This window comes from Leopardus geoffroyi, chromosome B2 (genome assembly GCF_018350155.1).
Source record: "Leopardus geoffroyi isolate Oge1 chromosome B2, O.geoffroyi_Oge1_pat1.0, whole genome shotgun sequence".
Classification (NCBI taxonomy): domain Eukaryota; kingdom Metazoa; phylum Chordata; class Mammalia; order Carnivora; family Felidae; genus Leopardus; species Leopardus geoffroyi.
The window spans coordinates 45,998,164-46,014,838 of NC_059332.1; positions in this window are offsets into that span (position 1 = coordinate 45,998,164).

Sequence of the window (16,675 nt, forward strand, 5' to 3'; positions counted from 1 at the left end):
GTGGTTTGTAGAGAAGCAAGGGATTAAAAATGGAGAAGAGGGGGATAGAGAAGAAGGATGAAGGGGATGTGTAGCCTTTTCCCAATTGGCCCCTTCACTTGGCTTTGAACAGACAGGATAGAGACTGAGTGACAGAGGCAGAGGCTGATGTCATTAAACTGGGACTTTGAGAGATTCTGAGCGTGGGCAGAGCTGCATCAGGACCCAAGAGACAGAGTGGCCTAGAGAGGTAGAAACTGGCCTTGTTTCTGCATGGAAGCCAGAGCCACGGAACCTAACATCAGAAACCTCCCATGTGGTGTTCGTGGCCATGGTGTCCCTATGACTGGCAGTGACTGCCGTGAGGCTACTTTGATTTGTTTAGTAGATACGTATCCAGATGTGTCTACAGATCAGGAGGGTAAGAACAGAGCAGGCATCTGGTAGTATATGCTGCTGCTAGGTTTGACTCAATATTAAGTGAGACCCGCTGTTGGTTATTCTTAGATATAACTTGGCAACACTTTGAGCGAGGGCTGCTACGCTAGAGGTGAGATACTTGAGGCAACAGCCACGTCACTGACAAGGATGTATTTCAAGTTATCCAAAGAGATTCCGTAATTGCCTGCAGTTACTCCTTTCACAAGTCTCAAGAATCTCTATGTCATCCATCATAGAATAATAGACCCACACAGCCTTATAATTGGAAATGGATTATTCTCGTATCTGTATACTCACATATGGTATATGAGAAATGAACACTGTCACCTCTAGGCCAATGCAGGGACATCTCTGTGGTATATCCAACAAATTGTCATTTGATCCCTCAGTTTTGTCAACTCTAAATTCTTATTTATAGTGAATAATTTCTATTTAGGGTAAGCACAAAGCAGTGCTCTGGTAATGCTCACCCTTGGTTTCTACTTCTGCCCTTTGCAGACTGTTCTGTATGACATCCTCACCAGTATTTGAAGACAGGCTTTATGTACCCCTCTCCGCCTCCTGCATTTTTAATTTTCCAATCTGGCTATCTTTTGGTTCTTCAATTATTCTATGTCTGGAATCATATCTTTCACCGTCATAATCAATCTTCTCTGGACACTGATGATTTACCATTTCAATGTAGCACGCACAGGGAGACTCAAGATTTCAAGGTGGGTTCCTCTTAAGGTAATTCTCCCCTTGATAAGGACCGTGTATATCTCTTCTTTTGAAAATGATGACTTTAAATAAATTTATTAAGTCACTGAATAAAGGGGAATTGCGAGTAAATCATCTTAGGATCTCAGCAGCTGCCTTCAGTGAAGGAGAGTGAAGGCAGGTAAGGTTGTGAATGCCTACTGAAAACTTGAAATACATCAGTAGAATAGTCACAAAAATTCCATGGGCTATCGGTACCATCACCTCCATTGTACAGAGGAGAAAACTCAGGCTCAGAGAAGTTCCATTATTTGGCCAAGGCGCAAAGCTGGCAAATATAGAACCCGAATCTCTGTGTATGTAAGTATATACATGAATGTGAAAAAGGGTTTTTCTGACTCTATCTGGTACTTACTTTTCCAAGTTCTTGCTCCTCCAGATTAGGTGATATTTTAGAAGAGAAAAAGCATCTAAAGCAGCCTCTTCCGTACTTAAAATGCTCACACATGCTAATCCATGAAATAGAAGTAGGAGTGGGGAGATATGGCAGGATAAATGGCTTCCATGGCATAGAAAACAATCACAACAATTCTAAGACGATGAGGTTCCAGGCTTCACTAATGTGATATTACTAGTGATGTCTCCATAGAAAGAGATAATAGTTACTTCACACACCCAGGTATTTCACGTGAACCCATCTCCTCTCTCTTGAACGTGTGCAGTTTATTTATTTGTTTTTGATAGAAACCAAATATAGATATTTAGCTCAATTCCTATTAGATTTCAACCTCTCTTTGGTGCCCATTTTTCTGGCCTGTTGATTTTGCTGTCCAGTGAATTAATTCATCATTTATATCCGTATTTTGTCATCCATATATCTGGATGGTAAGCATTCTGGGCTTTCATTCAGGCTCTGAGGTAAATCTTGAAGAGGACCAAATGTAGGACAGAGAGCTTTCACAGCTTTCTATACCCCAGTTTGTACATAGTGAAGATCAGAATTTAGATGATGAAAGGCTTCCCATGAAAGCATGGTCATTCAAGAAAATTCTCCCTGGAATTACTAACATCAATGTTCCTTTCTTCCTTTTACCTGAAAAAAAATGCAGAGTAAATAAATATGGTATAGATTATCATATATATCACATATATGATCATATCTAACAATAGTCTGTGTTACTTATAAGTTGACTAAATTTTATAGAATATAAATAAATGCCTTAACATCACCAATCTAGTAAGTGTTACAGCCTGATCACAAGACTCGTTACTGATTTAGAAGTCTATTAAGTACTATTCTCTCTAAATACTCACCTAAGTTTTCTTTTAAAATTTTTTTAAATGTTTTTATTTTTGAGAGAGAGAGAGAGCAGGGGAGGGGCAGACAGAGAAAGACACAGAATCCGAAGCAGGCTCCAGGCTCTGAGCTGTCAGCACAGAGCCCGACATGGGGCTTGAATTCATGGACAGTAAGATCATGACCTGAGCTGAAGTTGGACGCTCAATGGAACCATCTCAGGTGTCCCAGTTGCCTAAGTTTTCTATGTTTCTCTTTTGTTTCTATGTTTCTCTTTTGGACCTACTTTTTTCCTCCTTAGTCTGTCTGTCTTTCTTTCTTTCTTTCTTTCTTTCTTTCTTTCTTTCTTTCTTAATGTTTATTTATTTCTGAGACAGAGAGAGACAGAGCATGAGTGAGGGAGGGGCAGAGAGAGAGGGAGACACAGAATCAGAAGCAGGCTCCAGGCTCTAAGCTGTCAGCACAGAGCTCGACGCAGGGCTCGAACTCACAAACCATGAGATCATGACCTGAGCCGAAGTCGGTCTCTCAACCGACTGAGCCACCCAGGCGCCCCCTCCTTAGTCTTTCATTTAACCTTGTCCTCATTATGGAACGCTGGCAGTGGCAAACTGTCAGAATCACCATCACCTTCTAAAAACAGCACTCCAGCTGCCAGAAAGGTGCCCTGAAGATCCTTAAAACTTCTGCTTTATAAGGGGTTCTCCATGGACACTTTTAAAAAGGCTGTGGCTTCATGTCAATGTATACATGATGTTTCCCTATACATAATTGCTACATAATTGTTTTTAAAGTTGAGTTCAAGAATAGTTCACCAGAGCAAATATCACGAGAGATGTTTTCCCAAGCAGTATGTAGACAGCCTCAAGGGTTTTAAAAAGTAAAATGACTTTTCATCTTTGGGAGATGGTGTCACTGTGTTTCTTACTGAAACATGGAATAACTTAGCATTTCTCTTAGGCGGTCATGATTTAGAAGATAAAATCCATATCATTGGATTTGGTCATTCAAGTAAAATTTCAGGACTTTTTTTTTTTTTTTTTTTCCTGAATGCTTATACTGTTGCTAGGTGCTATGTAAACTGCTTCAAATGCAGCAATATGATAACAAAGAATAATAAGACAAGGACCTATCCTCAGAGGAGATCCATAATCAGCACTATGAATTACATACGCAAATCACAGGAACATATCCTAGATAATCAGCTAAATAGGTGTTCGATAGCATAATGTGCTGGAATCCAGCATATAAACTAGAATCCAGAATTTTAAAATGTAACTGTTTTTGACATTATTGCTGATTGAATCATTGTATTCACTTGGAGTGGCTATTATCAACAGCCATTCTTGAAATACTTTCTAATTTAGTCACTAAAATGCAAACTTAGTTTTATATTGATGGTTTTGATTGAATATAACTAAAATTTCTCTAAGAAGTAACTGGTTTTCATGGAGGGGGGCTGGGACACTACAGCATGTCCTGAGTTCATCCATGACATTAAATCATAGGATCCGACACAAATGAAAAACTGTGGTGAAAATTTCCTGAACATTTGTGAAAAAGGAAATACTAAAGAGCAGACTTGAACTAGTGTTTGAAGCAGAGAAAGTAAAGTAACTGTGGGTCATATTTGCCTTTTAAAAATCTAATTATCTTTTATTTATCTTCTTATCAAATCACAAATAGAAGAACTACTAACACATTGGACCCTTTTTAATGTGTGCCAATTTTATACCTTACTTTACTGAGTAAAGATTGAGATTTACTCTAAATTTCCAAATATCAGTAGCCATACTGGTATGTATATGCTGTCATGTTATTGTCCCTCAGGTTAAAATCCCAAGGAATTCCCTTAAGTATTGAATGCCCCAATTATTCTCACTTATTGAGCTAGTATTCACATTACACTTACAAGTATACACTGGTTTATGCATGTGTAAGTCATGTGCATTCATGGACACATTGTTGTTTTATGGGAAAAAATTAGGAACCCTGTGGGAAAGGAAGTTCAGGATTGGAATTCATATTTCTTAGTCCTTGAAAAATATACAAATGCCTCTTGAATATGGAACGACATAGTAGTTGCTTCACCTAATTTTTATCCTTTGAACTTTCCTGAGGACAAACACTCTATGTGATTGACTAGAGACTTCATCTGTTGTATGCAAAAACCAAAGCCAGAGAGGTAATGTGACTGTCCCCAAATCACGTACCTATTAGGCACTTCAACTACAGTATTTCTAATTATAGTTGTAATCTTTTAAAGCATATATGCATTATAACTATTTAACTCTGAAAGCCATGCAGCTGGTACAATGTACAGAAAGCATTTCAAGCCAGAACTCTAAAGCCTCCTGCTTTTACTATTGTCATGGAAGGAGAGGAAACAGCATGACAGACACGGTCATTTCCCAATGCCCTGTCTGGGAAACATTATTCCCCATACAAAATTTGAGCATGAGAGATCTTTATTTTTATTGCTTGCTTCACCATCCCCCATCTCAGGGCAAGAAATCTATTGCTTATGAAAAAAAAAATGTATTTCATTTTTTTCTTGCTTAGTTTGCTCTATTTTGTTAACATGTTTCTCCAATAACATGTCAAATTCTGAAACGGTCAGTAAGTTGGCATGCTGAGTCTTGGGAAATCCATTTTCTAGAATTTATTTTTACCACCAAATAGTCTTTGCAGATGAAGAACCATGACATTGAGCCAAGTTAACTGTTTGGGGGCAGATTTTTCTCATGGGTGGCATCCCATATAGTTCTCCCTTGTCCTGGTCACCCAACAGATAACTCATTGTTGCCGTAGCTAATTTTCATTGAGTTCCTACTGTGGTTGGCACTTTACATGGATTAGCTTGTGAAAATCTCATAATTACTTTTTCAGAAAGATCTTGTTATAATCCATGTATTACTTGATATCACAAACGAGGCCCACTTTTTGGAATGTTAGGCAATTTGGTAATGGTCACCATCTCATCTACAGATCAATGAAGAGATTATTGAGGCTTGGAACTTTCTCTGTAACTTGGCCCTCAATGGTTTCTGCCTTAGCCTACATCAGTTACTTTGGCCACTTTTCATTGTATATGAACATGCTTATATCCAAGGGAATGGAAACTAATTCTAAAAGTAAAATTTTGTTAGATTTTCATGTTAGCTATTTTACAACATAGAGGAGGAAAGCTTTCCCCTTCTCTTCTAGGTTCTTTGCCTGGTCTAATAACTAAATTGACATGGACCAATTAACAGAAGAAAAAAAATTAATTCTGTACATACAGTAGCCTAATTAAAATGATGAGAATCAAGAAAGTGACCAAAACAGGCAGTTTTATACTTTTTTATAGTTAGATAAAGGAACAACAAATTCATTAAGAATTGAGACAAAGAAGTTTGAGCTTGAGCTAGTAAATTAGTAAGGAGGTAACAAATTCATGCAGTCTTCTGGGACCTAAATTCCTTATGATCAGGATGTCCCATTTCCTCCTAAATACAGAGGCTACCTTGCACATGGGAGTTAGTACCTGCTCTCAGGAGGACAAAGGAGGGTTAGAGTTTCCTTCTCACCCTGTCCATTTCTCAAGTAACTTAATTTAAAATATCAATATGCCAAAGTGTCATATTTGTGGTTGCATATTCTACTCTCCTTAAATAAAATGAAGGGAATGTACATTTACAAGAAAAAGCTCATTTTTATACTTATTAGAAAAAATGCAATAGAATTTGTCTGATGTATGTTCTTTAACATCCTATCCTACTTTTTCTGTTGTTCTTCTATTTTTTTATGAGTCTTTGTTATTCAAAATGTTCTTCCAATTGGCCACATGCTGCAAAGTCATAATTGTTAGAAACAATCACAAACAATCCCATTTTTACCTTTTGTTCATTCATTCAAGAGATATTTACTGATCATCTACAATGCTCATGGCATCATCTCTGGCAGTGAGAAGGCAATGATAAAAAAGAAACCCCTGGCTTCAAGCATACTAAAAGTTTGGGTTGACATATTCTTTGTTAACACTGTATGCTCTATTTTTTAAATCATGATATTATGATGAATTATAAGAGATATGTAGTTGATCTTTGTCCCCTTTCTGGGACAGAGCTCCTAAACCCCTTGGAATTTCCTAAGTAATGGGAGTGTTACAGGTGTGGTGCCTTTTGTTATTATAATGTCTAATGTCCTGACTTTTGGAATGCCCCTAGGTCACCTGAGGATGGGGACTGGTCACTGGAGGAACCAATCCTTTGATAAGAGGGTTGGAACATTCAGTTCCACTTCCTGACCTCCCAGGAGGGGTAGGAATTGGAGGAAAAAAAAAAAAAAAATCACTGACCACTGATTTAATCAACTGTGCCTATTTAATGACGTTTCATAAAAACTGAAGGACAGTGTTCTGAGATTTTCCATGTGGGTGAACACACGGAGGCGTTGGTGCCACTCAAATCCAAGTTCAATTGACTGTCGCTGGCAAGGCCAATCCTCAAGAGACTAGTTTTGATTGGAAAGGAATAGGAGCTTTATTCAGGAGACCCACCCACCTGGGGAGAAAGTGGACTCTTGTCCAAAGCCCAACACTGAGGTTTCTGCCTGGTGCAGATATTTTTATTTTATTTATTCTTTTTAAGTTTATTTATTTACGTTGAGAGAGAAAGTGAGCGCAGGGTAGGGGCAGAGAGAGAGAGCAAGAGAGAGAATCCCACGTAGGCTCTGTCTGCACTGTCAGCGCAGAGCTCTACATGGGGGTCTATCTTATGCACGTGAGATCATGACCTGAGCTGACATCAAGAGTCGACGCTTAACCAACTGAGCCATGCAGGCAGCCCCTGGCGCAGAGATTTTTAAAGGGGTTTACTCAGGTAAGAGAGTACAGTAGTCTACGACGTTTCTTGATCGCGTGCAGACTGGCTGATGCCAGCTACAGAATTATCTGGGTGCTGGGAGGTTGTGCAAGAAGTTTTAGTTCCTTGGTGCCTGGGGTGCGGACTCGTGCAAAGGAATCTGGTTCCTTGGTACCCGGGGACAGTTGGGCGGGGATACTTTGTCCTTTGCGCAAAAGACAGCAAGGTCTACAGATGCACAAAGGGAGGTCAGTAAAGTTATCTGGGTGACCTTAAAAAAGAAAGACGTTTTGCTAAGAGATTGCTGGGCTAGTAAGAAAGCCAAGGTGGTTTCAAACAGACTCGCTGGCCTCTGTGGCCTGGGAGAGTTCTGATCCTTCATTCCCCAAGGCCAGTGGTCTATAAATCTCAAAGAAAGTAAATCGATTCGGTTACAGATCAAGGACCTGAGGTCAGCAAGCAAGGAGTCTGTTACTTTGAGGCTGGTTAACCCTTAAGATTGGCTGCAGCTTTTGTTAGTTGGGAGAGTGATGTGTCTGGAGATGTCACTGATGCCAGCACCTGTTCCCATGCGGTGCCCTATCCATCTTTTCTGTCTGGCTCTTCCTGAATTATAGATATCTATCTATATCTATATCTATATCTATATCTATATCTATATCTATATCTATATCTATATCTATCTATATCATCTATATCTATATCTATATCTATCTATATCCTTTTGTAACAAACTGGTGCTCTAGTAGGTAAAATGTTTCTCTGAGTTCAGTGACCTTCTCTAGCAAATTAATCAAACCCGGAAAGGAGGTTGTGGGAACCTCTAATTTATAGCCTGTCAGTCATAAGTACAGGTAACAACCTGCGCTTGCAAATGGCATCCTGAGTTGGAGTCCAGCTCAGGAGGAAGTCTTCGGAACCTCTAATTTGTAACCGGTGGGTCCGAAGCACAGGTAACAGCCTGGGCTGACAACTGGTATTTGAAGGAAAGGCAGTCTTGTGGGACGGAGCCCTCAACCTGGGGGATCTGATGCTACCTCCAGGTAGATAGGGTTAGGAAGGAGTTGAGTTCCAGGACTCCCTACTGGTGTCTGAGTATTGCTTGGTGTTCTGTGGGATGAGCCAGGTCCCCCCCCCCCCCCCCCCGCCAATACACAGGTTGGAATTGGATCCAGGAACCCCCCAAAAGGTATTCACGACACAACTTGTATTTGCTAAAGTCTATTTTATCCTCCTACTCTTTGGTCTGTGAGACTAAGGCAAGATTTCAATGTGTCATAGACTTGGGAAAAACTAAATGTACTGAGGGCCTCAAATGGGCTACATGGTTCCTGGAGAGGGTCTCATATGTTGTAAACAGACACTGAAGAAAGACTCTTGGCCGTCTTCATATATTATAATCAACCCAGAGACGCTAAGTGACGCATCAAAGTTCACACAATTATTCCACCTCAGAGCACTTTATCTTCAGACTCAAATTCCACTGTTCTATTCACATACACTCTGACCCTTCTCTGAAGAGGCTCGCAGTACATTCGACAGCTGGAATTTATGGATTGTGGAGAAATGTACCTACCTGGGGCGGGAGTTGAGAGCATAGATGGGGGTTGACAATCTGGGTTGAGATACCACCTCTGCCTACTGAACCCCTTGTCTCTATTTTTCTCTCTTTAAAATTGAGTGTTAATAATGGTGCTGGATATGAGTGGTTGTTGTGGACTATATAAGTCAGCAGAAACTTAGCACCTAGTAATTGCTATATATTTGTTAACTTTAAAGAGATCATGTGATTTTTAAAAATACAGAGACAGGGGCTCCTGGTTGGCTCAGTCAGTTAAGCATCTGACTCTTGGTTTGGGCTCAGGTCATGATCTTGCAGTTCTGTGAGTTCAAGCCCCGTGTCCGGCTCTGTGCTGACAGTGTGGAGCCTGCTTGGGACTCTCTCCTTGTCTCTCTGCACCTCCCCCACTCGTGCTGTCTCTGTCTCTCTCAAAATAAATAAATAAACTTTAAAAAATACAGAGACATATTAACTATGACAATAAAGTAGTGATCTTGATTTCCTAATACAGTATATTTCTATAATATAGGCACTGGACAGAAGTCAGTTTTTCTTCCAGTTGGAGGATGCTACCACAGTTATGGGCATTAGGGCTGTTGTATAGCTAAGAATTGTACCGTGAACATAGAAGTTACTTATCTCCAAAATGGACATGGTTGGGGATAGAACAAACTATCTTAGAACTCTGCAGTCTGAGGAAAGAATGGGCTGAAACAAGTAACCTACTAAAAAAACAAAACCAAACAACAATAAAAAAAAGTTACTTATTACTTGACCTGAGCTTACCTCTTTAGCAGGAAAAATAGATAAGAAAATAATGTGCGGTGAGGGCGTGGCAGAGGTAAGCCCAGAGGGCACGAAAAGCCGTGCACCTGAACTTGTTGCCCAATTCCATGATTAAGGAAATCAGGTACTAGAGTCAGGCCACCTGGCTTTACATCCTGATTCATCACTTACAAGCTGTGTCATCCTCTTGCATGTTACTTAATTCCTCTTTTTCTCATTGTAGAAATAGCTCCCAAGCATAGGTTTTTGTTTTGTTTTGTTTTGTTTTGTTTTCCCCCAAATGACATTTGTTTCTTAGTTGCAGAATCGAATCCCCCTTCCCTCTGATTCCTTCCTGATAAGGAATTACTTCTCCAAGATGGGTTCCCTGTTGGTCTATGTCTTGCAAAATTCTATCAAAATCGGCTGTATCTGATGTTGAAGGTCAGCAATCCCAGTAGAAGGCTGAGGTGGCTGAGGCCACAGGACATGTCATGTTGGATGGCTGCAACCACAAGGCGGGGACCCCTCATTGTGCCAAAGATGTGGCTGATGCTACCACAGTCGTGATTACTGAAGGGGCAGATGGTGCACCTGGTCCACCATATTCCATGGCTGCCGCCATAAAGTTGGTTAGACCCCAACCTCTGTCACATCATGGGGAAGGGCTGCTGCTTCCCAACCTATGAATGTTGATAAGAGTGCAAACTTCTGCAAAGGAGCAGAGCCCAAATCCATATTCTGAAATCCCAGTTGTATCTGTTCATTTTACCCATCTGATGTTTGTATCTCCATATCTCAATAAAGGCATTTTTCCCTCCCTGAGTCCCCACTGGCAGAAGCAGCACACATTCCACTTACAGTACACAACCTGGTCAGAGATCCTGGGGAGACAGAGTAACACACATTTTAACCTGTATTTAAATTACGTCTTTTTCTTTTTTGGCCGATTATCCGCTCTCAAGCCAGCCTCAGCCACTTTGGGTGAGTCTCTTGTCCCTACTTCAGTTCCATGTTTTGTTTATTTGTTTTGTTCTTTGGCATGACAGCTTAGCATTAAGGCTTTAACACTGAGCTTTCCAATCAGTTCTATCTTCACTACGCCCTGAGAATAGGAAAATTTTGGTTAAAATTAAACTTTAGTCGAAATGGTCAGACAGCTTGTAACTACAAACTTAAGTTTTTATTCTCTCCCAAACACATCACACTTTGCATTGCTTTTTACAAAGTATTTGTATATATATGTACATATTTAGGGGCAACTACCACAATTACTGGCTGAACAATAAATTGAATGCTGATAGTTCTTTTCTCTGTGTTCAATATTTGGTTTTGTGTAACTGTTTTACCTGCCCATTAAAAGAAACAACCAAAAATGTTCATTTACATTCAGATGTTTGCTATTTTCTTTTCAGTTAAACATGCAAATTGTCATCATTGGCAAATTGACTATACAACAATTAGATGGAAATCGCCTCTTTATTCAATTTTTCTAAAGCATGAGTGTCTCTTCCAGTTTCCAAATACATTTCCCTTTTCCTGTGTTTCGGGTTTTGTGTGATTTTTAGTAATCAGTTCCTTTTAATTGCTTTTTTTTTTTTTCAAATTCTCCAACACTTGCATCAAGCTGCGCTTTAGAATTGGATTTAGATTTTGTTTTGTTTTCTTTTCCTAGGGTATTATTTGCGGAACATCAATGATGCCTTGTAAAATCCAGAATAAAAGATGTCATAAGAGAATTGACTCTTATTTTAAACTAAAATGACAAGAGACCAAAACCACTTGTTTTAGTCGAAAAATATGTCTTTTTTCGGTGATACTTGGAATATATTCACCATCTTTGCTAAGGCTAGATGTCTGTGACTGAATATCCTCTGTGACATTTTAAACTTTCTTTCTCTGGCTCTAGTTCTTGTTTTATTTGAGCCACGTGTTTTGAATGTCTCCCAAGTCTGGTTCCTTGGCTCTCTGCTCTTCTCTATTTATATCCATCACTCTTAGAGCTTTCCTTTCACCACTATATATGGGTGATCTCTGACCCTGACCTAAATTCTAGCTTTACCTGTCTAAAAGTTGCTAGAATATATTTTTATTGGACATCTTGAGCTAAAAAGTCCACAACTTATGCTTGGTGTTTTATTTTTTATGGTTGCCTCCATTGGTAAAGAATGAGATAAATCTCTACAGTGCCTCCTCAAAAATATTAGTATTCCTGTTTCATGGACTCCTTTTCAGGAAGCCAGTTTGCATGCAAAACAATTTAAGCTGCATCCTATAAACTCACTTCTAAAGAAGTAAATATCATCAATATATATTTTTATGTTTCCATGCTTTTTTATTATTTATTTTTTACTGGGCTTAAAAAGCATAAGATAAAATTTACCATCTTCACCATTTTTAAGTGTACAGTATGGTTAATTATATGCACATTGTTATTGCCTTTTTACTCTGTTGATTGTTACCTTTGCTGTGCAGAAGCTTTTAAGTTTGATAATAGTCCCATTTTTCTATTTTTATTTTGTTGCACGTTGGTGTTTTATGTAAGCAAACAATGCTAAATGCTATGTCATGAATTTTTCTACCCTGTGTTTTCTTCTAGGAGTTTTATAGTTTCAGGTTTTATGTTTATATCTTCAATCCATTTTGAGTTCATTTTTGTATTTTGGTCTATTTACCAGTACTGGACTGTTTCCATTGCTATAGCTCTGTAATATGTTTTGGATTTAGGATATGTGAGGCCTCTAGCTTTGTTTTTCTTTCTCAAGATTGTTTTGATTAAAGTCTCTGACGTTCCATATGGATTTTAGGACACTTTTCCTATTTCTGAAAACAATACCACTGGGATTTTGATATGAATTGAATTGAATCTGTGAATCACTTTGAGTAGTATGAACATTTTAACAATAGTATGTCTTTCAATTAATGAACATGAGACATGTGTCCATTGATTGATGTCTTCTGTACCTTCAGGCATGTTTTGTAGTTTTCAGTTACAAGTCTTTCATATCCTTGGTTAAGTTTATTTATAAACATGTCATTTGTGAACAGAAGTATTTTTACTTCTTTCTTTCAATGTTGATGTTTTAAGTTTTTTTTTTCTTACCTATTTTCTCTAGCTAGGATTTTCAGTATTAAGTTAAATGGAAGTGGGAAGGGTGCACATTATTATCTTGTTACTGAACTTAGAGGAAAAACTCAGTTTTTCACCATTGGGTATAATGTTACCTGGAAGTTTTTCATAGATCGCTTTTGGCACGATGTAATTTCCTTCTATTCTTAGTATGCTGAGTGTTTTTATCACGAAAAAGTGTTGAATTTTGTCAAATGACTTTTATGCATTAATTGAAATGATTATGTGGTTTTATCTTTTAATGTGGTATGTAGCATTGATTGATTTTTGCATATTGAAACATTCTGGCATTCCAGAAGTAAATCCCACTTAGTCATAGTATATAATCTTAATTTTGCTGGATTTGGTTTGCTAGTATTTTGTGGATGTTTTTCATCAACATTTATTGGGATAAGGGTACATAGTTTTATTTTCTTATAGTATCTTTGTCTAATTTTAACATTAGGGGTAATTCTGGCCTCATAGAATGAATTTGGAAATGTTTCCTCCTCTTCAAGTTTTTGAGAAAAATTTGAGAAATCTTGGTGTTAATGCTTCCTTAAATGTTTGGTAGACATATTCAGTGAAGTTGTGTAGTCCTGGATGTTGCTTTGTTTTTTGTTTTTGTTTTTGTTTTTTTTTTTTTTACATTTATTTATTTTTGAGAGACAGAGAGAGACAGAGCACAACTGGGGGAGGGGCAGAGAGAGAGAGGAAGACACAGAATCTGAAGCAGACTCCAGGCTCTGAGCTGTCAGCACAGAGCCTGACACAGGGCTCGAACCAACGAACCGTGAGATCATGACCTGAGCTGAAGTCAGACGCTCAACCGACTGAGCCACCCAGGCGCCCCAGTGGATGTTTCTTTGTTAGATTATTGATTCAATCTCCTACTAGTTATCAGTTTGTTTAGATTAAAAAAAAAATCTTTATGATTCAATTTTGGTATGTTATATATTTTTAGAAATTTATCCATCTTTTCTTCATTATCCGGTTTGTTGGTATATAATTATTCATAGCAATTTGTCCTCTGTTGTTTCTGTGACATCAGTGATAATGTCTCTTTGTTCATTTCTGAATTTTATTATTTGAGTCTTTTCTCTTTTTTCTTAGTCTATTTAAATTTTTTTTTAATATTTATTTGTTATTTTTGAGAGACAGAGACAGAGTGTGAGCAGGGGAGGGGCAGAGAGAGAGACACACACACACACACACACACACACACACACACACAGAATCTGAAGCAGGCTCCAGGCGCTGAGCTGTCAGCACAGAGCCTGATATGGAGCTCAAACCCACGAACCATGAGAACATGACCTGAGCCTAAGTCACATGCTTAACTGACTGAGCCACCCAGACTCATGTGTTTATTTTTTTTAAGATTTATTTTTAGTTACTTATTTACTATTTTTTAGAGAGAGAGAGAGAGAAAGAGAGAGAACACAAGTGGAGAGAGAGAGAGAGAGAGAGAGAGAGAAAGAGAATCTTAAGCAGTCTCCAAGCTCAATGCAGAGCCTGATGTGGGGCTTGATCCCAGGATCCTGGGATCATGACCTGAGCTGAAATCAAGAGTTGGGCACTCAACCAAATGAGCCACCTAGGCAACACCTCATGTGTTTAAGAAAGATACTTTTTTCTTCTTTTTCTTTTTTTAAAAATTTTTAAGTGTTTATTTATTTTTGAGAGAGAGAGAGAGAGAGCGAGAGAGCATGAGCAAGGAGGGGCAGAGAGAGAGGGATACACAGAATCTGAAGTAGGCTCCAGGCTCTGAGCTGTCAGCATAGAGCCCAATGCAGGGCTCGAGCTCACAGACCATGAGATCATGACTTGAGCTGAAGTTAGATGCTTAACTGACTGAGCCATCCAGGTGCCCCTTTTCTTTTTCTTTTTTACACTGCAATACTCATTAACCTAAACATGGAAGAATATGTCACATATTCATACTTGTGATTTTAAGAGTAGAACAGAAGTCCGAAGATCCTAGGATGAGGCATTGTCTTTGTCTTTTTGGATTGCCATAATAGAATACCATAGACTTCATGGTTTAGTTATAGGAAACGAATTGTCTCATGGGTCTGAAGGCTAGAAGTCCCAGATCAAGGTCCAGCTGGGTCAGTTTCTGAAAAGGGGAGTTTTTTCTAGCTTGCAAATGGCCGCCTTCTGGTTGTGTCCTCATAAGGCAGAGAGAGAATGAACAAGTTCTCTGTTACCAGATCACAATCACTCTTGTGAGCTCATTTAACCTTAATTACCTCCTTATAGGCCCTATCTCCAGTTAGTTACACTGGGGGTTAGAGCTTCCAGATATGAATTATGGAGGGCACAATTCCATCTAGAGCAGGTGTATATGGAAAGAGGGGAAATATTTTCTGGTTTTGTGCAACATAAATTTGGAACATACTTTCACCAAAAAGAAGATACTAACAACAAACATTGAAATGGACTTTTATTCTAAGATAAATTTTTCTAATTTTTCAATTTCTGCCAGTATTTTTTATATGGAATCACTTGTGGGAAGGGGCAGAAATTCACTCAAATTTTCTGGAGAAAGAAAAAAAAAAAAAACAAGTAATCCTATGGAATTATAATATTGGAATGCAGCCAGATTTCCTAAGTCCTCAACAGCTCTGAAGTCTTTCCTTAACTGTTTGGTACAATGTAAATCTTATACTGAATAAAACTTATACTGAATAGTAACTTAATAGAAAAAAGTCTATTTTAGATATGTGCTGAGCTCCATAATATTATAGAGTTTTGCAGAAACGAAAGAAAACAATACATCACAGAGGCTCAATCATATTCCTAGAGAAAAAAAAATTCTTTTAATGTATTTTCCTCTCTTAGATTGTCCAAGGTAGAAATGAAGGGAAAAAATTATGTCACACTGTTACCTGACTCTGTTTCCTTTCTAATGAAGTGATATAGTTTCCCTCTGATAAGAAAATACTAATATCCAGTGGCCTGTTTTCTTTGAATATGAAGGATTTATATGTACATATCACCCCTTCTCTATCATTTGCCGTAAATCTCTATACTACCTTGTGGTTACTTAGATGAGGCACCTCCTCCTAATGACTTCAAATAAATATTGAAATGGGCTTAAAAACAAAATCTATTATAAAGTCCAATTTCATATATTTGATTATTTATAATCACATTTAGATGTTCAAATTCAGTTATTTTATTAAAACTCCAAAACTCCCTTTAAAGAAAAATACTAAAGGGGGAAAAATGACATTATTTAAAAGTCACTGAAAACATTAAGAGTTAGATCTGGTCAGAGAAGGCAGTGATTCATAACCTGAATTAATACTATACTTGTGTTTGTTCAATGTAGTTTTAAATGGAAGAAAAGTCATATGTAAATTGTAGTAAATGCTGAAATGAAGAAGATAAAATGAGTTCTTCCCTGAATGAAAAATGATGGTCAAGGGAAATAATAAACAAAACTTTATATGCAAATGCCATGTAGGTGGATGTCCAATTGAAAATAATAAAACTGACCTTATATTGGCTCTAAATTCAAGATGAAATTGTCAGTTAATGATATTCACTTTTCAAAGGTGATTCTAGCAATCACTTTGAATCATTGGGAAACTTATGAAATTCTTCCAAATGTTTAAAAAGATCTTGCTGATATTTCTCCTTCTTTTAACTCCTTCCCTCTGAGTTCATATTATTTTCTAGAATGCATCCAACCTGTAATGTAACCTAGAGGGTAGTCATATGGCTGTTAACAGAATTAAATCTTAATGTTGTGAAATGCATAAAGTTTGACTTTTCTGTAGGCTGTCACTTTTTCTCCTGTTTTTTGCTTATTCCCTCATTCATACAACCAGCTATGTGCCAGGAATGAGGTCTTCAAAGCAGATATGACCCCTGCCCTCATGAACTAGTAGTATGAGAAATGGGTGGGCAAACAGACACTAAGCAAATAATCTAACAATTGTGTGAAATAGAAGTATGATAAGCACTATGAT